Below are 20213 nucleotides of genomic sequence, written 5' to 3'. Positions count from 1 at the left end.
TGCCCCAGAAAGTCTAGGGAATTCGAATTTGAATGCCTGGACCACATTAATATGGGTCATGTATTCCAGATCTCTTGGATGTTCTGATGCTAACCCCCTCCTCCCCAAATGTAGCATTTATGTCCAGTTACCATTGATTTATTTTGGTCACTTAAGAGAAAGTTGCCTATGTTTTGTTTAATGTCAATCATTTTAAGTTGCAAAAGGTGCACGCTTTTGTATGATTTGCTTTTCCCATTAGCTCTTGGATTACCTTTTTAGAATTGCTGTTCTGTATATGATTCTGTAGGATTCTTTCACTTCATTTACATCCTGTGGTACTTTTCATAAGAAAAAACCTCACTGGAGAACTTTTCTGTCTAGGAGACCTTGGTGCCATTTCTCCAAGGAGTGCCAGAGTGCTATCTTCTTTAGGAGCATTACCTGTGTAAAGTAGCAGGGACTTGGTACAGGCGGTAGGGCAGAAAGGAAAAAGATCTTACATTTGTTGAAGGTCTGCTGAGTGCCAGGCACCTTTCTGTAAGCGATCTCTTATTCATGGAGGTATATGATACTGTTCCTACTTTACTGACGAGAGAACTGGGTCTCTGAGTTTAAAGGGCATGTATTAGGTCACATATTTAAATTAACTCTAAGATCTTTAAATTGAACTCTAAAGTTTATCTCTGTACACTGTGTACAGGCTGGAGACAAGTTAAATGGTTGATAGCATCATGTGGGCCCAATCATTTGTAAGTGGCGGCAGCTGAGAAAAATCAATTTTTTTTGCTTGTTTGCTATCAGTAGTAGTGAACAAGAAGGTGATTTCCTGGCATGTTTATTACAGCAGTTCTCAACTCTTTTTTTTTTTTTAAGATCTGTTTTCATAATTTACTTATTTTTGTTAAATCTCACCCTAGGATATTTTTCTATTGATTTTTAGAGAGAGTGGAAGGGAGGGAGAGAGACAGAGACAGAGAAATATTGATTTGAGAGAGACACATTGATTGACACCTCGACCTGGGATCGAACCTGCAACGAAGCGAGGTACATGCCCTTAACCAGAATTGAACCTGGGACACTTTAGTCCGAGGGCTTATGCTCTATCCCTCTGAGCCAAACTGTTTGGGGCCAGTTCTCAACTTTGAGTGTGCATCAGGATCTCACCCTGGAGGGCTTTTAAAAACAGATTTCAGGTTCCCTCTCTAAGAGTTTCTGATTCAGTAGGTCTGGGTGGGAGCTGACATTATGCATTTCTAAAAAGAAATCACTGATGAGACTCGTGGGTATAATAACTTACATAGAACAGTTAAATTAGTGTCTTCTGTGTACTAGACACTCAGTTTGGTAATGGGCCTCAAAAAGAATCTCTGCCTTGGGTTAGCAGACTATTGTCTCCTGTTTTCCCACATAAGATCTTTGTCTGGTACAGGTAGTAGGAAAGAAAGGAAAAAGATCTTAAGTTCATTGAAGGTAGGCTGGGTTCAGTAACATCAAAGTCCTGGAGGCATGCAGAGCTGCATGATTCCACTAGTATGCCTGAGGCTTTGGAGAAAAAAGAAATAAAGGAGAATGGGTTTGAGAAGAGTGAATGTGAAACAGAGTTGCATACTAGTAGGATGGAGAGTGTCACCAATAAATAAGTAGGTTAGTTGGCCTAGTTTTTTCTGATTTAAAAACATTCAACTCCCCCCACCCCCTGTTCATTGTAACTGTGGATGAAAAGGGCCACATACTAAACCTGACAAGCTCAGGTAAGGCCTGCGTGGCAGCCTTACAAACGCAAGAGACCTAAAGTAACCACAAAGGACCTGAAATTAAAACTTTTTAACTAAAAGCAGATTATTGCAGGTTGTCATGTCCTAAGGCAGTATTTTTCCCTAACAAAAGTCCATCTGTACCTTAATTGAGCCTGTCTATTATTTATTTATTTTATTTTTTGCATATACAATAACATGTAGAATGTCAAAGTAATTTTCTTTTTCCAGACCCTTCAGAGGCATTGCTCTGGGAAGACCACAGACTCTCCTCATTGCTATTGTAATGTTAATTGTTGACTATTAACTAACATGTATTCACCTGTGTAAAAGAAGTGTCTATCATTTTGCTTTTTTTAAAAAAAAAATATTTTTATTGATTTCAGAGAGGAAGGGAGAGAGAGAGAGAGAGAGAGAGAAACATCAATGATGAAAGAGAATCATTGATCAGCTGCCTCCTGCACATCCCCTACCAGTCCACAACCCAGGCATGTGCCCTGACCAGGAATCGAACCATGACCTCCTGGTTCATGGGGTCCACGCTCACTCACTGAGCAACACCGGCAGGGCTGTCATTTTACTTTCTATCCAATCCATAATCTGTCACCAATGAATTTCATATAATCCATTTAGGACTTCTTCTCTTTTGATTGTAATGTATAAAATAAGGTTCATAACTACCATTCTCTGGAGCATCTTCTCAATCTGTTAAGATTTTGCTTCCTGGCAATTGTCGACAATTGAGTTGTCAAATAAACTCACAAAAGTTTTCTACAGGTTTGAATGTTCCATGAGTTGACATGACTCAGAGAAAGAAAATATGTAATATTTTTATGAATTGAAAGTTTTAGCATACCGTTTCAAAAAGACCTTTGAAAGAGGGTAGTCTAAAAAACTAGATTAGGAATAGAATTTTTGTGGCAGAGAGAAAACTTTAGTAGAATATACTTTAGTATTCTCATGTTACAGATAAGGAAGCTATTTTAATTCTTTGCTAATGTTTTGTTCTGTTTGGTGCCTTCAGTAGGAACACAGCCTGGGAATCAAACCTTCTTTTATCTCTTTTTCTTCCTAAACATGCTACCTGGACCCAGTATCTAGACCCAGTTTTCCTTTCATTTCCTTCCCTTTCTTTTTCCTTTTTCTTTCCCCTGTCCTTTCCTCTTTCTTTCTTTCTTTTTTTTTTTTTTTAAGCTTCATCTGCGGATATGTTTTATTGATTTTAGAGGAAGGGAGAGAAAGAGAAACATCCATGTATAAGAGAAACCTAGATCAGGTGCTCCTGCCCTCCCACAACTGACCTAACTAAACCATGTATTTAGCCATAGGGAAAAGAATAGTTTAAAATGAATAAGTATAAAAGATGATGATTTTTATATGAACATACCTACTAAAAGTATGCTTTGTCTTCTCTAGGATTTTCTTGACATTATTTAATATGGGAAGAATAAATGTAATAGGGGAAATGAATGACTTTAAATAATTTATATAAACTAAGTATTCTAGCAGATGGCCAGGTAACTTCTAGAATTAATTTAAATTCTTTTAATGAGGTAGGCTGTAGTTAGCAGTAGTGCCAGAGTTCCAATTCATTTGACAGGTTAGCATTGCTGAGTTAGTGCCTATAAATGATGTAATTTTAATTCTGTAGGTCAGGGTTAGTTGTTCTAAGATAGGATGCCTTGAAGTAATTAGGCTTTATTTCCCCATATGAAGTGAATTAATTGTGGCTAAGTTTACTTTCTGTTGCTATAGTTTTCCTTTGATTAATGTCCAGCAATTAATCTTTGTTTATATGGAACTATCATGGGAATCCAGTCATCTGCTCTTTAGAACTAACACATTTCAACTACAGATTTATTTTTATTTTGAGATCTTTAGAAAGCTGCTTAAAAAAAAAATCTGGGGAGAGCAACTAAGATGGCGGCATAGGTAAACACCGGGAAATTATCGCCTTACACAACAATTGAAAATTACCGCAAAGGACTGAGCAAACATCATCCAGAACAACAGGAAGGCTGGCTGAGTGTAAATTCCACAACTAGAAGGAAAGAAAAGCACGCTGAGAGCCAGAGGCGCTGCGGAGGTGAAGTGCAAAGTGCAGAGGTACGGCGGCGCGCGCGCGCGTGAGGAAAGGGGGTAGCACCTGAGGACGCGGCTGACTTTTTGAGTCACAAGCTCCTGACTGCTCTGAACTCCGGTTCCGGGAAGTCTCTGGGGACCCAGGACTCATACGGGGAGAGGCTGGTCTGTCCGGCAGCGAGCGAACTTGAGGGCGGCTTTCCCTCAGAGGTGCTTGCAGCTGTTACCGGAACACTGAGACGCGCGACTCTGGGCGGAGAATCGGCCATGGCTGCTTTCTCCGCCCTCTGACTCCCTGAGACCCCGCCCCACCCAGGCTGCGGCAGAGGCTTTTGCATGTGAATGTACCTAACTGCAGCCGAACCAGGCAGACCTGGAACTTCCAAGAGAAGGCCCAAGGCCCCGCAGCGGCTTGCATTGCTTCACAGCTGAGCCTCTTCGTGGCTCCTGCTGTGTGGCCTCAGGCAGAGGCTGAATTAGCACCTCCTTAGATCCAGGAGCCACTGTACCCAGTGGTCAGAGGGGGTCCATCCAGACTGCAACTCCTCAGATCCATAAGGGACGCACTCAGGGAGCAGACTCAGTGAGCACCAAAGCCCCACTGAAGCAAGTCTTGCCCCAGAAGGGTGTCTTCAGCACAGAAGTCCTCCCAATTTAGACACAGCTGATTCTCACAGCCAATTGGCCTGGAGGTCAATTCCTCCCAGTGATTCTACAACAACCAAGGCACCAAGAGTGCACCAAGAGTGTCCACCCCAGGTAACTGGGGAGGCTGAGCCACTGGGCCCTACAGGACACCTGGAGCGCAGGGCCACTCTATCAACACAGGAAAGCTGCCAAAATGCGGAGACAAAGAAACAGGTCACAAATGGCAGAAATGGAGGAAAGCAAACGATTGGATATAGAGTTTAAGGCCACGGTTATAAGGTTTTTCAAGAATTTTATGGAAACCGCCGATAAATTTAATGAATCCCTCAATAAGTATAGGGAGACCATGGAGGACATGAAAAAGGACCAACTAGAAATTAAGCATACACTGACTGAAATAAAGAATAATTTACAGAGATCCAGCAGCAGAAAAGAGGATCCCAAGAATCAAGTCAAAGATTTGAAATACAAAGAAACAAAAAATACCCAACCGAAAAAGAAAAAAGAAAAGAGATTCCAAAAATATGAAGATAGTGTAAGGAACCTCTGGGACAACTTCAAGCGTACCAACATCAGAATTATAGGGGTACCAGAAGGAGAGAGAGGGCAAGATATTGAAAACCTTTTTGAAGAAATAATGACAGAAAACTTCCCCTACCTGGTGAAAGAAATGGACTTACAAGTCCAGGAAGCGCAGAGAACCCCAAACAAAAGGAATCCAAGGAGGACCACACCAAGACACATCATAATTAAAATGCCAAGAGCAAAAGACAAAGAGAGAATCTTAAAAGCAGCAAGAGAAAGACAGTCAGTTACCTACAAGGGAGTACCCATACGACTGTCAGCTGATTTCTCAACAGAAACCATGCAGGCCAGAAGAGACTGGCAAGAAATATTCAAAGTGATGAATAGCAAGAACCTGCAACCAAGATTACTTTATCCAGCAAAGCTATCATTCAGAATAGAAGGTCAGATAAAGAGCTTCACGGATAAGAAAAAGCTAAAGGAGTTCATCACCACCAAACCAGCATTATATGAAATGCTGAAAGGTATTCTTTAAGAAGAGGAAGAAGAAAAAGGAACTCTTACCATTTGCCACAGCATGGATGGAACTTGAGAGCGGATAAATACCACAGGATCTCACTCATTTGTGGAATATAATGAACAACATAAGCTGATGAACAAGGACTGATCCAGAGACGGAGAGGCATTGATTGGACTGTCGGGACTTGGAGGGAAGGTAGGGGAGGGTGGGGGTAAGGGGGAAAGATCAACCAAAGGACTTATATGCAAGCATATAGGCCTAATCAATGGACATGGACAACGGGGGGGTGAGGGCATGAGCGGGGGTGGGGGGGTGGGGGGTAGAGGGTAACGTGGGGACAAGGACACATATGTAATATCTTAATCAATAAAAAAATATATATAAAAAAAATCTGATGAGTTTCTGTCATTTGGAAATTTGAATATGGGGAATACTCATTTAATTAGCATAGGCTTAAACTGTAGTGCTCTTTGGTGAGGTATACATAGTATAGAACTCATAGTTTTGTTTTCGTTTTTTTAAATATATTTTATTGATTTTTTACAGAGAGTAAGGGAGAGGGATGGAGAGTTAGAAACATCGATGAGAGGGAAACATCGATCAGCTGCCTCCTGCACACCTCCTATTGGGGATGTGCCCGCAACCAAGGTACATGCCCCTGACTGGAATCGAACCTGGGACCCTTCAGCCCGCAGGCCAACGCTCTATCCACTGAGCCAAACCGGTTAGGGCAGAACTCACAGTTTTTGTTGTTGAGTTTACAGACCACTTGGGGGTATAAGACATGCTTTGTGAAGCATCCATGTCTTCCTTACTTTCTCAGTACAGATTTAGTGGTTCTGTCTTGTAGTTACTAAATTGCAAGCACCCTTTAATTTCCTTGCCCCTCTGTATGTTTTGTTTTATTCACTTGGCAGAATTTGAAACTGATTAAATCCAACTTGGCCACCAACTTTGTTGTACCTCAGAGCTGAACATGGGGGGAGGAAAATGGAAATAACTTGCCTACTGGTCTCATTTCAAGCATATTATCTCAATTTCAAATGCACACTTAATACTGCCGACATACGTACAATTCTCTATTATGTCTATTTTGAATACCAGTATTTCAAACCTTTTCCTCTTTCCTTAAATCTCCAATTTTAACCACCCTTTTCTTTCTTCCTTTACCCCATTCTTTTAGATCTTGCCTTTATTGAGAAAATGAAAGATATCACAGGGCAGTTTTCTTCCTATCACTAAATTCACTAGCCTACCTGTATCTGTTCCTACTCTGCTACTTTTTTTTTTTCTTTTATTTTCCTGTCACCATTTATCCCCTTTACTTTTCTTACATAAAAATGGATAAAGTATCTCTTTTCCCCTGGAAAAATCCAATTTCTTTTTTTATTAAAAATATGTTTTTATTGATTTTAGGGGGGGGGGGGAGGAGAAGGAGGGAGAGAAACATTGATATGAGAGAGAAACTCCACTGGTTGTCTCCCACCAGCACCCCAACTAGGGATTGAATCTGCAACTTGGGCATGTGCCCTGACCTGAAATTGAACCTGAGACCTTTTGATGCATAGGATGATGCTCCAACCAACAGCCACACTGGCCAGGGTGGCAATAAATAATTTTTAATTGGATGAATAAAGTTGACTATTTGAGCTGTTTTAGCATGAACTCTTCTAAACTTATTGTCCAAGTTGAAATTCCTAGAGTAAGGTATCTCATTACAATATTTATGCCTTCACAGTTCATTAAAGCAAAGACAGGTAATGTCTATTGAAATTGATTAAACCTGATTACAATAAATTTTATTTTCCTAGTTTACATAGGAAGATTTTAATGCATTGTTCAGATATCATTGTTCAGATGCACATAACTACCCAGCCTTTTCTTTCTTTTACTTTGGCTTTGTAGACTAAACCACTTTTTAGACCTGGGTGATTGGAAAGAGGTGCTTAAGGTTTCCAGATCCGTGTATTTTTTTTTAAACTGGTCATTGGTCCTCACTTATCTGTGGAATTGCTAAGATAATGAACTTCCTGCTCTTTCTGTGGCCAGATTCTACTGTTTTCTGTGTTTCTGCTATCTTGCCATCTTGCTTGACCTTTTATACATAGTACTTTGTCATTTTTGCCCATGTTTCTTTCTAGAATGATCTTAACATTCCTCATATTCTGAGTGCTCCAACCTGAATAAGCATCCCTGGGCTTGCTATCACCTGTCACCTGGCTTCAGCTTGAAACTTAGTGTTTCTGACCACCAGTTCTTGCCTTTTTCAGCCTGTTCTCATAGTATTGATTGTGACTCTTACCACATCATACTTTTAACCCCTTAATTTAAAATTCTTTATGTTTTGCTCTTCAAAATATGACAGATTCTAATAACTAACTTCATTGAAAGACCTAGCTACTCCATCACTTTTTCCAACCCTTTCTGTATATTTTGCTGACCTATGGTTATGCTTGTCTAAGGAGAAGCCTATTATTTAATGCTGATTAGAAAATGGCATGCTATTTGGTAGCTTTATCTCTCAGAAAATAGGAGACACCTGTCATTGTCACTGTCTCCCAGGATGTGGCAGAGGAATAAATATTATCCATGGCTCAAAATAGAGTTGAGACATTGCAAAAATAGCCACAATTTATATATTAGTGTCTTTATTATTTGATTTTATAATTATTATATATCTTAGACTGTAATTTTGATGAATTATATAATTAAGAAGAAAAGTAGTTACATTCATTCAATAAATATTGAGTTTACTTTGTTCAAGATACTGGAACTAGGTGATGTAACGAAGAAAAGATAGATTCTCACACTTGGTTTTGATCTGAGAGTTGAGGGGTTGAGGGACTGGGCAGTGTGAGAGGCAGGCAAACTGTAAAGATCAATATATTGTGACAGTGGTATTGCAAAGTGAAGTCATGTACTTGTGAGTGTGGGGATGCAAAGTATAGTAGGAACATAGAAGGGACATTTTCTCACCATCTCACTAAAGCAGTTTGGGAAGGTTTCACAAAGGAGTCAGCATTTGAGGGCAGGATCCTGATGGAGAAGTAGAAATTTTCCTGGTGGGCAAGTGGGAACCTTTTCATGAAACTCCCAAGTGCAGAGGGATGTGGCATGAGCACATAGTGTGTTCACAGAACTACAACCAGTTCATTATGGTATGGAAATATAAAGTAAGAGGTGGAGGAATGAGAGATTATCAGGTTGAATCTACATCATGGGATCTGATTATGAAGGGTCTTGTTTGCCTTTAGATCTGAAGGGATTTAGTTTAAACCTAGCAAGTGATTTGAAAATACTGAAGAATTTTTATTAGGAGTGTATTTTGGAAGGATTGGCAGCAGCGTGGGGGCTAGATTTGGAGGAAGGTGAGGGAAGATCGCTGTGGGAGCACACTGCGTTAAGCGTCTGCCTCTGGTGGTCAGTGTGCGTCATAATGACCCCTCGTTCCACAGTTGGGTCAATTTGCATATTAGCCTTTTATTATATAGGATACTGTTTACGGATATTCTTTAAGAATTTTCAATTGCAAGTGATTATTTAATCGGCAACATGTTTAACAAAACACATTCCTCAGTCTACTTTGTTAAATTTTTATTATATTAGTAGTGCATGAATACATTCTTAATGGAAAAAGTTGGACAGTACAGAAATACATATTGTATCTTCTTTTAAAAGCATAAATGAAATCAGAATATATATATATACTATAATGCAACTTGCTATCCTTATCTTAGTTCACACCACTACAGTTTTTTCCATTCTTGCCTGCCTCCAATATCTTTTCCACACTACCCCCTAAAGTGATCTTTTTTTAAAAAAATATATATATATCTCCATTGATTTCAGAGAGGGAGGAAGGGAGAAGGAGAGAGAGACAGAAACGTCAGTTATGAGAGAGAATAACTGATTGGCAAACCCCCTACTGGGGACTGAGCCTGCACCCTGGACATGCACCCCGACCCAGAGTCAAACCAGGACCTCCTGGTTGAAGCCTCCTTCATAGGTTGACACTCAATCACTGAGCCACACCGGCCAGGCCTAAAGTGATCTTTTTAAAATGTAAATCAGATCGTCAGTTCCTGGCTAAATGACTTCCATTCTTATGACTTCTCTTTGCACTTAGAAATAAAATAGAAATTTCTTACTGTGGCCTTCAAGGCTCATTGTGATCTATCTTGCCTACATCCTTTATCCTTCTTCACATGCTGAAGCCTACTTTGGATTGGTTGAAGTGGAGCTTGGTCCTACTTAAGCCCTTTGCACTTGTTTTGTACTCCTTGGGAGCCTAGTAATGTTTTGGCATCTGGAAGCTTCTTGTCATTCAAAATCCCCCTACTCCCCTATGTTTTAACACAAACACTATCTTCTCAGGGGTTATATAACCCCTTTGTCTATATTAAGGACTCTTCCTCTTTTCTTCTGGCAGTTTATCGTGGCTTTTAGAAATTATCTTGTTTATCTTTTACTCCATTGGTAGAGCAGCCAGTGCATAAATACTTGGTTCTGTGTTGTGTGTTTTTTTCCTTTTAATGAATGTTGCACCCTTTTAACTTTGTAAGAATGTCAATTATATTAATTTTTAGAATTTTTTTCTATTTGCTCCACTAATTTTTCCCCCCTTATTTTCCTTATTTAGTGTTAGTTTTCTTTAATTGATTTTCTAGAGAGAGAGGAAGGGAGAGGGGTAGAGAGAGAAACATCAATGTAAGAGGGGTGGGTTGGCTGCCTCCTGCACAACCCCTACTGGGGATGGAGCCCACAACCCGGGCAATATGCCCTAAGAATTGAACCTGCAACCTTTTGGTGAACCATATCAACCAGGGCTGGTGTTAGCTTTTGAAGGTTGATTTAATGATCTATATATTTCAGAACTAGAAGCCTGGTGCATGAAATTCGTGCAAGGGGTGGGGGTCCCCTCAGCCCAGCCTGCACCCTTTCCAATCCGGGACATCCCTCTCACAATCCTGGATTCGCTGGCTCCTAATTGCCCTCCTGCTGGCCTGATCGCCCCTCACTGCCTCTTGGTGCTGGCCTGATCACCCCTAACTGCCCCCCCTGCTGGCCTGGTCGCCCCCAACTGCACCCCCCCCCCGCCGGCCTGGTCACCCCTTACTGCCCCCCCCCCGCTGGCCTGGTCACCCCCAACTGCCCCCCTCTGCCAGCCTGGTCGCCCCACGCAGCCTGCTGTTCAGTCGTTTGGTCATCCCTCACTACCCCCCCTGCCAGCCTGGTCGCCCCACGCAGCCTGCTTGTTCAGTCGTTTGGTTGTTCCTCACTAACCCCCCTGCCGGCCTGGTTGTAGGCAGCTATCTTGCGATGGTGTGAGGTTTAATTTGCATATTACTTCTTTATTATATAGGATTGCTCACTGCCAGTCTTTGCTGATTGTGGCAGAAGGTTGATTGCCAGGCTGGAAGCTGGGACATACCCAGGGTCCCTTCCTTTTTATTGTATCAGAGTTGGCGCACTTAAAGAACTGCAGTCACCTCCATGGCCTGCTTTCCCTGGTAAGGGTTCTTGGATGTGGTTTGCCCACCAGTTCAATCCTGTCCTTTTTATGTTTTGTTTTTTTTTAATTTTTAAAATCTCCTAACTGCCCCCCTGCTGGCCTGGTCACCCCTTACTGTCCCCCTGCTGGCCTGGTCACCCCCAACTGCCCCCCTCCCCACCGATCTGGTCGCCCCTAACTGCCCCCCCCCCACTTTGAGAGGATTACAGATGTTCCCCTTTTTTTCTCCAATGTAATGCTAGAAAGCAGCCTCTCTCTCTCCAGGGTCAATTAAGAGACCCCTGCAGGCTGGGGAGTTCTCATAAATGGCTAAAGCCTTTGGGATTCTCTTCATTGCCTCTTTGGAAGAGACTAACCTATTCTCTCTTCCTATGGCCACAGTTTTACATACAGTGGGGCCTTGACTTACGAGTTTAATTCGTTCCAAGACTGAGCTCCTTAATGAGCTCCTTAACTCAAATTACTCTATCAACTCAATGCAAAAAATCGGCCAAGAGACAGCTGGTATCTCAAAAAACTTGTTAGTCAGGATACTCGTAAGTCAAGGCCCCACTGTATTAGTATGTATTTAGTAACATTTGTTAACTGAAGCACATTAATTTCTATAATCTTCATTATGAAAAGCAGGTTATATTTCTGGATATGGTATGGAGTTGGGTGGAACTACAGGTGACTTTCACTCTATGAATATAATCAGTTTCTAAATTTATATTGTATAGTGAATCTTCACAGAGTAGGAGCCTATATCCTCCTTTTAAATGAGAAAGAGAATGCTTTCCCAGCTCATTGAAAACACCCAACTAATTTCTCTATATGTTACTCATATTCTTAAATATCCTAGCTCTCTTTACATTGTTGCCCAAAACCAACAGGGCTCTGCAGAACCCTAACTTTTTGAGGCCATCAAATTAAGGTTTCCTCTTTCCTTCCCTCCTTCCCTCCCCCCCCGCCCCCCTTTTTCTTTGGAGGGAGGTCCAAAAGGAAGGTAATAAGACACTACACAGAAACTTCAGACTAGGAATACTAAAAGCCAAAAGAGCTACTTTGTTTAGCAGGGCATATAGCAAGATACAGTGAATTTTATTCAGCTTTTTGCTTGTATTAGATGAAATAAGAGTTCAGTTACTTTTGATGACTAGAATGGCAAGCAGCTGCTCAAATAATTGCTCTTAGTATCCTCCTGGACTCATGCTCTTTCTTCACTTGACCTCCATATCCAGTCAATTCAAGCCAGGTGGTCTTCTTTCTGTGTCTGACATTTCTTTAAACAGTCTATTTTTCTGTTTCCACCACTACTACACAGTCAAGTCACCATAATGTCATTTGGATTATTGTAACAGATACTTTATTGGTTTCTGCCTTCTCTATTGGCTATTTACTGTAATCACCCAGCACTTAAAATGACCCACTCCAGAATAATTAAATTATGATGGAGAGGAGAGCTATTGCAATACTTGGTTTTAATTTCTATGAAAACCTCATTAATTTTTTGACTACTGGGCATTTACATATGATCTTTGCATTTGGAATGTTGATTTCCCTCTTCAGCCTTTTCACATAGAGATATTCTTCCCATTTTTCCTTCAGGTTTCAGGTGAGACCTCAGGAAAACTCCTGCCACCTCGGAAGCACTGCCCGAGAGTTTCTGTGATAATGGGAAATGTTCTGAATCATCTGCACTGATCCATGTACTAGCCATTAGCTATGCAGTACTTAAACTGTGACTGATGTGACTGAGACATTGAATTTTAAATTGTATTTAATTTTGGCTATAGATGTTTGGTACCTTAACTTGTGTCCTCATAGCACCCTGTGTGTGTTTCCCCCATCATAACACTGATTTTATTGTATATTTTCCCAACATTTTATTACTAAACATTTTGCAAGCTGAAAGAATTTTATAGTATATACTCCTGTATTCATTACCTAGATTCTACCATTAACATAATTACTATAATAGACTTTAACACATATCCATCTGGGTATTTCTCTATCCATCCATTATTCTTTCTAAAAAACTACATTTACAAACGACATCGGTACACATGTCCCTAATTACTTTAACATACATATCATAAACAGCTGTTTGGGTGTAAAATTTATATACATAATAAAATGTCCTTTTTTTAAATTTTTTTAGTTAATCCTCACCCAAGGATCTTTTTTTCCATTGATTTTTAGAGAGAGTGGAAGGGAGGCAGGAAGGGGGAGAGACTCAGAGAGGGACAGAGAGAGAGAGAGAGAGAAAGAGAAACATCAGTGTAAGAGAGGCACATTGATTCCCAGTCAAGGGCACATACCTGGATTGCAGGGAGGCAACCCAGGTATGTGCCCTTGACGGAATCAAACTCATGACCCTTTGGTGTGCGGGGCTGATGCACTAACCTCTCAGCAACACTGGCTAGGGCAATGTCCATATTTTAAGTTGCATTTGCTGAGTTTTGATAACTACATATACCTGTGTAACAAACCTCTATCAAGATCAGAACATTATTGAACCCCCAGAAAGTTCTCTTTTGCCCCTTCCCAGTCTATCCTTTCTTCCACTTTCCCAAGTGGTTACTGCTCTGATTTTTTCCCCCCTACAATGTCCCTTTAGCATCATAGCTTTCATCCTGTTCATTGTAAAAGAGAGATATTCTGGCTACTGAGTTTTCATATGCACCCTTCTACACACATTTCGACTCCACTACAATAAAACAACTGTATTTCCTACCTAGCAAGATACAACTATTCTTATAAGTGAAGAAATTCCCACCTGTACCCCAATTGAAAAGACACAGTTCTAACTCATTGTGTCCATTACTGGCTATATAAATTACTATTATTTTATTACTATCCCACTTAGCATTCAGTTACATAAAGACTAAATTGTAAAGTTAATTTCAACAATTGTATATAAAGTAAAAATGCAAACTAGAGAAAATATGGTCAATGCAGTTGATTCTGTATAGTTATTGTGGTAGTTAGGTTCTGTGAAGTCATTACTACACTGGATAGTATTCTGTAAGACTCAGGTCACTACATTTTTGTCAACAGATCAAAACATAACCTTGTTTTATGTGTGTTTTTGTTTTAAAATAGTTAATATATATCGTTGATTTATCAACTTTGAATTCATGGCCAACAGCATTATCATTCATGTCTGAATGAAGCTTTTCTAGCACATATTTTCTATGGAAGAGAACATCACAACTTCTTTCACTTAGAAACACTAGACAGCATGATACTTGGGGGCCATTTTAACAGTGAACAAAAAGTACAAAAATGTGAAAAACCGCTATCCTAAATATACCATAGAAAGGTCAGTTATTTATAACTCAGAACTGAAAGAAGGCAATGTATCGCCTTGCTTGACTTGGGAATTTGTACTACAAGTGACTCAAGTTTTTCATCATTCTGCACATGCACATGTCCTTGAATGACTGCCATGGTGCCCCAAGTATTAATTTTGGGGTTATAATTAAATTTTAGGGGGTTACAAATTAATGTTATTATTGGGCACATTCACAAGTACAGAATCTGTGAATTGTGAGGATTGACTATATTTGCAAATACATACGTGTACAACAAGCAAAGAGAAAATATACAAGACTACTGCAGTCTTTGTGTCTGGTAATGAGGTTGTTGATATGTATGGCTTTCTTTTTCACTGCTGTTCCATACTTCTGCTCTCAGCTACTCTGGCTTCTTTACTTGATGGTGTGACCATCAGGAAAACTTTTATCCTGAAAGATCATAGTGCTTAGTTGTTCCGTTTTCTGTAGTTTTCTTTAACTTTTGGTATTAGAAGTACTTAAGACCCTAGAGAATCCTCTGGGTAACCACCACTGTGTAGCGGCAAGAAAGGTCTTTAGTAATTGACATTTAATTTTTTTTTTTTTCCTGTTGGTTTTAGTGCCATAATGGGTACAAAATGGCAAGGTGGTATTCTAATTTTCCAATCACTGGAACCATTGTATATCCTCTTGTGGAAGCATTTACCCTTTGGGGAATAAGAACTCCAAAGCATCAGAGCTCATGCTGCCAGGGCTGGAAGCAAACATTTTACAAGTGGATTATTAGGAGTAATAATAAAAGGAGCCACCCCCACTTCTGCTTCTTGATTCTTGTATTATGGCTATGAGGGAGATAGCACCATCTGATGGTCTGTCACTGAAAGTGTAACCTGTAGCCTTCAACATAGTTTTTTTAGGTTTCTCTCTCCCAACTAGTGCTGCCATTCCTCTTTCAAAAGGGCATGCTGCTTCTGGGTGAAGAGTATGTTGTAAGACCAATTCTATGGGCATGAGCAAATTGCTGTACTTTCTTTGCTGGGAAATGAGTAAATGTGTTTATTGATTAGATACAAAGCTATATGGAATGCCATGATGATGAGTCTATCAATGGTGGTGCTGGCAGAAGTGTTACAGGAAAATCCATATGCTGAATATGTGAAGGTGATCCATATGGAAGAGAGCCAGTATAATCAATCTGCTACTGGGTGGCTAGCTTGTCCCCCCATCTTCACCCCTATGCTGCTGTATTGAGAACTCAAGTTTGTTCTCTAGTGTTGTCAAATTAGGTATTCAGTCAGCCAGATTAGCTTTGGTAAAGAGTAGCTGTGTTTTTTGAGTCCATTCATATCCTCTATCCCTGCTGCCATGGCCACTTTGTTCATGGGTTTGTTGCATAGGCACCGGTATCATGGGGAAGGAAGTTGACTGATATCCACAAAGAAAATAATTTATACCTGATTGTTAATATTCTCCTCTGTAGCTGATGCATTTATAGTTGTGCTCACCTGGTCTGTGGTGGTGAAGGGGTGCTACTTAAGCTTCAGCTACTCCAGGATCCCATCATTCCCATTGAAATCAGAAAGCCAATCTCAGTGGTGGCATCCCCTACACTCATACCTGTCCTACAAAAGAGAGTGACCACAGAGCTTTGAAAAGGTTGCAGGTGGTATACTAATATATTTCTGAACACATTAGTAAATAGAGTGTCTGCTGGACCCTGTTTGGCACATAAGTGGGAGGTTGGTGTGTAAATGATAAATCCAGTCTAATTTTCCTATCTCATAAAGGTTTAGAATTCCTCCTTATTGTGCTAGGAAACTCTCTGGAATCTTAGTTTTATTAAAACATAAGTCATTGTTGGGTCCAATTTGAGTCAGCCAACCAAGTAAGTTTTAGAGCTACCTTCATCTGCGTAAGCTAATACAATTAAGTCTGGGATTTCCAGTATAGGAGTCAGCAAATCTTTTCTGTAAAGGGTCAGATAGTAAATATTCTGGTTTTTATGGGCTGAATGGTTTTTGTCAAAATTCCTCAACTTTGCCATTATAGCATGAAAGCCATAGAAAATGTGGGATGAAAGGGCATGGCTGTGTTCCAGTAAAATTTTATTTACAGTAACAGTTTGCTGACCTCTGCTATAGTATGTGGGCACATATCAGTGAATTAGATCAGATATCGTGTTATATTTCACCCTGCTTGGCCTAACACCTTTAGAATCCACTTCCACACATGTTCCAAGGGTTTCTGTTAGTTTATCATGAAAGTCCTACAGTTCTTTTGCTGTATAATCTATTTCCTTTGGTCATAGTGTATACCTGTTTAGTGACATTGGGAGTGGTTATGGACATCCCCTTTCATGGTATTTGTCCTAGGTGAGGTTATGCTAGGAATTTTAAGCCGTGGAAGGCTAGTCTTCTCTGATATGGGAGGGCGAGCTACTTCTGGTAAGGGAGGCTCAGAAGGGGCTTAAGTTGATTAGTTTCATCTGGGTCAAACTAAATGTCTTCATTATAAGTTTTAGAATTCCATTGTTTACTAATGCATGCCCTAAATTTCAGAGCAGAAACTGAGTGATACTGTGAATTCAACTATTGTTTTAATTTAACAACCCTCAAAAGTAAACTTTTTTATTTTCAGCTGAGTTAGCTGTGTGGCTTCAAAAAATAAGAGATTGTTTTAGAGCTGCTATGGCACTCTTAGAGAATTGAGCTGAGAGTTATACCTGAGCTTGTTTTTTTTCCCCTAAGTGATCTAGTGTACTCAGAAGAATCTCCCCCACATCACAATTCTTTATGGTCTAGAGCAGCAGCCATTTGGGTTTTCAAGGCATGTGCCTCAGTTGGCACTTGCTCACTGCAAACCACAGTGATATCTTGGTTAATTTTTATTCCAAGACCTGCAATGAATTGCTAATAATGTTTCTCATTGTCAAGGAGCTCAGGACTGCACTTACGAGTAAGCTCACAGCATGACCAAACCAATTGTCAAATTCCATCTTTGTGAGTCTGTCTCCTGGGACCACTCCCATTACCAATGTGTATAAGTCTGTGTTGTCTCAGGAGACAGAAACCACATAGTAATTTAAAAGGGAAGTTTAATATAAAGAAATGCTAAGTTGTGAAAGGAGAGTAACTATAAACATGTAAGGGGAACTCTAAAGGATATTCTTACAATTGGCTGGGATTCAGACCTCATCGAAGAAAATATAGCTGCAACCTGAGTTTGCTGGTAGAAAAGTTTGCTGAGTTGCTGGGGCAAGAGCTGGTCCACAGTATCTAGGCAAGCAGGAAACAACCCTCTCAAGTATACTAGTAGGTGAGCCCAGGTTGGTTAGCTGTATACAGGGGGAGTCAGGGTGCTGTTGTGGGTATGAAGCCTTGAGTGCATGTGTCCTTGTAGGGAGGTGGTGTCCGGCCAAGGCTGCCAGATTGCTGAGGGACTGGATCCCTGGGCATATAGCCATATGACAGTGTGCCACTGGATGTCCTTCCCATGCATACCATGAAGCAGGAGCCAGAAAAAAGTAAAGGCAGTAAGGGGAACCAGAAGGTGTCCTTCTTGCAGTGCTCCTTCAGTGCCATTAATGTAACATTGTGCTGTATAAAGAAATGCTTAAAAAAATTAATTTTTTTACAGCCAAGTACTAAAAGATGAATTCAAAGCAGAGAGGCAGCACATTAATAATTGGCTTGGCCAGGCAGATCATATTATTCTACTCACAATTCCTCAGTAGCTCCCTGTTTTACTCAGAGTGAAACCGAAGCCAGACATAGACCCTCTACTTTGACTTCATGTTATACTCTGTTCTCCCCTGTTGGCTCTGTGGTAGCCATTCTGGCCTTCCTGCTGTTTCTGGCACATGACCTGGTTCTTCTTGAAAAGCTCTTTTCCTAGATACTTGCATGTTGACTTCCTCACTTCCTTCAATTAAATCTTTGCTCAAATGTCAGCTTCTCAATGAAGCACACCATTCACCACCTTATTTAAAACTGGAAGCCCAGCACTGCTGACCCCATCACACAGTTCTGCTTTTCCCATAGTACTTTTCCCTAACGTGCTATGTAATTTACCTATTTCTTATGTCTGTTTCCTCCTTTAGTGCCAGGCACTGTGACTGGTGTAGGTTTTTGTTTGCTTTTCACTTATCCCAAATACTTAGAATAGTGCCTGGTACATTGTAGGTGCTCACCAAGTACTTGAATATTATAGTGGTCTTGATAATATTCATTAAAGTGAGAGTCTAGTTTAAGAAAGCAGTTCTAATTTTGTTGTTCAACATAGTTTTACTACTACTGTGTTGTATAGTTTCCCTTATATTTTGTAGACTGGTTACATTCTTTTCATTGACTAGGTTAATATGGTATATTTTTGGGTTGCTTATCCTATCTAATAAAAGAGAAACATGGTAATTAGCGTACGACCGCTACCCTTCCCATTGGCTAATCAGGGTGATATGCAAATTAACTGCCAGCCAAGATGGTGGCCGGCAGCCAGGCAGCTTAAACTGAACATGAAGCTTGCTTGCTTCAGTGACGGAGGACTGCAACGTTCCCCGCCTGCCTTGCCGGCCTCTGAGCTTGCAGTTTAAGAAACATTGTAACATAAAGAAGCTAAACAAAACCCCAGAAACCAGCTTTCAGCCGGCTGGGATCTCAGAGCTGGAGTTGATACAGAGTTTTGATTATAGAACCGAAACAAACCAGATACCTGCTTTCAGGAGCGGAGGCCTAAGAGCTGGAGCCTCAGAGCTAAAGCTGGCCCAGAATAAAAAAAAAAAGAAAGAAAAAAAGGAGCAGTTGGGAGCTTCAGTCCCAGCCTGAAAACAGCCCTCAGCCCCTCACCCAGACTGGCCAGGCACCCCAGTGGGGACCCCCACCCTGAAGGGTGTGTGACCAGCTGCAAACAGCCATCATCCCCTCACCCAGGCTGGCCAGGCACCCCAGTGGGGACCCCCACCCTGATCCAGGACACCCTTCAGGGCAAACCAGCCAGCCCCCACCCATGCACCAGGCCTCTATTCTATATAGTAAAAGGGTAATATACCTCCCAGCACCGGAATCAGCGGAGCTGAGAGGCCTCCCAGCACGGGGATCAGTGTGACAGGGGGCAGCGCGCAAACCCCCTGATCGCCCTGTGGCTCTGTGTGTGACGGGGCGGGGCCACAACGTCCCTATCTGCCCTGCTCTGTTCGTGACAGGGGAAGGCGCCCCAACCCCCTGATCAGCCCTAATTGGTGCCTGATAGGGGGGAGCTCCCCAACCCCCTGATCGCCCTGCGGCTCTGTGTGTGCCAGGGTGCGGCGCCTCAACCCCCCCTCCCCCCACGGGCCCTGCTCTGTGTGTGATGGGGTAGAGCCATAACCTCCCCATCGGCCCAGCAGTGGCAGTGCCCCAACCCCCTGATCGACCCTGCTCTGTGGGTGATAGAGGGCGGTGCCCCAATCCCCTGATCCGCCCTGCCCTGAGTGTGACAGGGGGCGGTGCCCCAACTCCCCTATTGGCCCTACTCTGTGAGTGACAGGGGCCCTACTCTGTGAGTGACAGCTCCTCAACCCCTTGATTGACCCTGCTTTGTGCGTGACAGGGTACGGAGCCCCAACCCCCCTGATGGGCCCTGCTCTGTGCGTGACAGGGGGCAGCGCCCCAACCCCCTGATTGGCCCTGCTCTGTGCGTGACAGGGTATGGAGCCCCAACCCCCCTGATGGGCCCTGCTCTGTGCGTGACAGGGGGTGGCGCCGCAACCTCCCCATCGACCCTGCCTTGAGTGTGACGGGGCGGTGCCCCAATCCCCCAATCGGCCCTACCCTGAGCATGACTGAGGGTGGCATCGCAACCTCCCAATCGCCCTGCTCTGTGCATGACAGGGGGCGGCGCCCCAACTCCCCAATCGGCCCTGCTCTGAGCCCGACCAG

General features: G+C 41.8%; 1 protein-coding gene across 7 annotated transcripts in view; it reads left to right on the top strand.

Annotated features, from left to right (window-relative positions):
• DNAJC3 (DnaJ heat shock protein family (Hsp40) member C3) overlaps positions 1-20213 on the top strand; it is a 79465-nt gene that overhangs the window by 1423 nt on the left and 57829 nt on the right. Inside the window, exon 1 of one of the 7 annotated variants that reach the window (XM_036300190.1) lies at positions 10898-11021. The exons of the other annotated variants lie outside the window; for them this stretch is intronic. The gene's annotated coding sequence lies outside the window, so the exon portion shown is untranslated. Of the gene's footprint in view, positions 1-10897; positions 11022-20213 lie in introns of those variants that run through there. 7 annotated transcript variants of the gene reach the window in all.

The sequence above is a fragment of the Myotis myotis genome, unplaced genomic scaffold, assembly GCF_014108235.1.
Source record: "Myotis myotis isolate mMyoMyo1 unplaced genomic scaffold, mMyoMyo1.p scaffold_m19_p_3, whole genome shotgun sequence".
Taxonomy (NCBI): domain Eukaryota; kingdom Metazoa; phylum Chordata; class Mammalia; order Chiroptera; family Vespertilionidae; genus Myotis; species Myotis myotis.
This window is presented reverse-complemented; position numbering and strand designations above follow the sequence as displayed.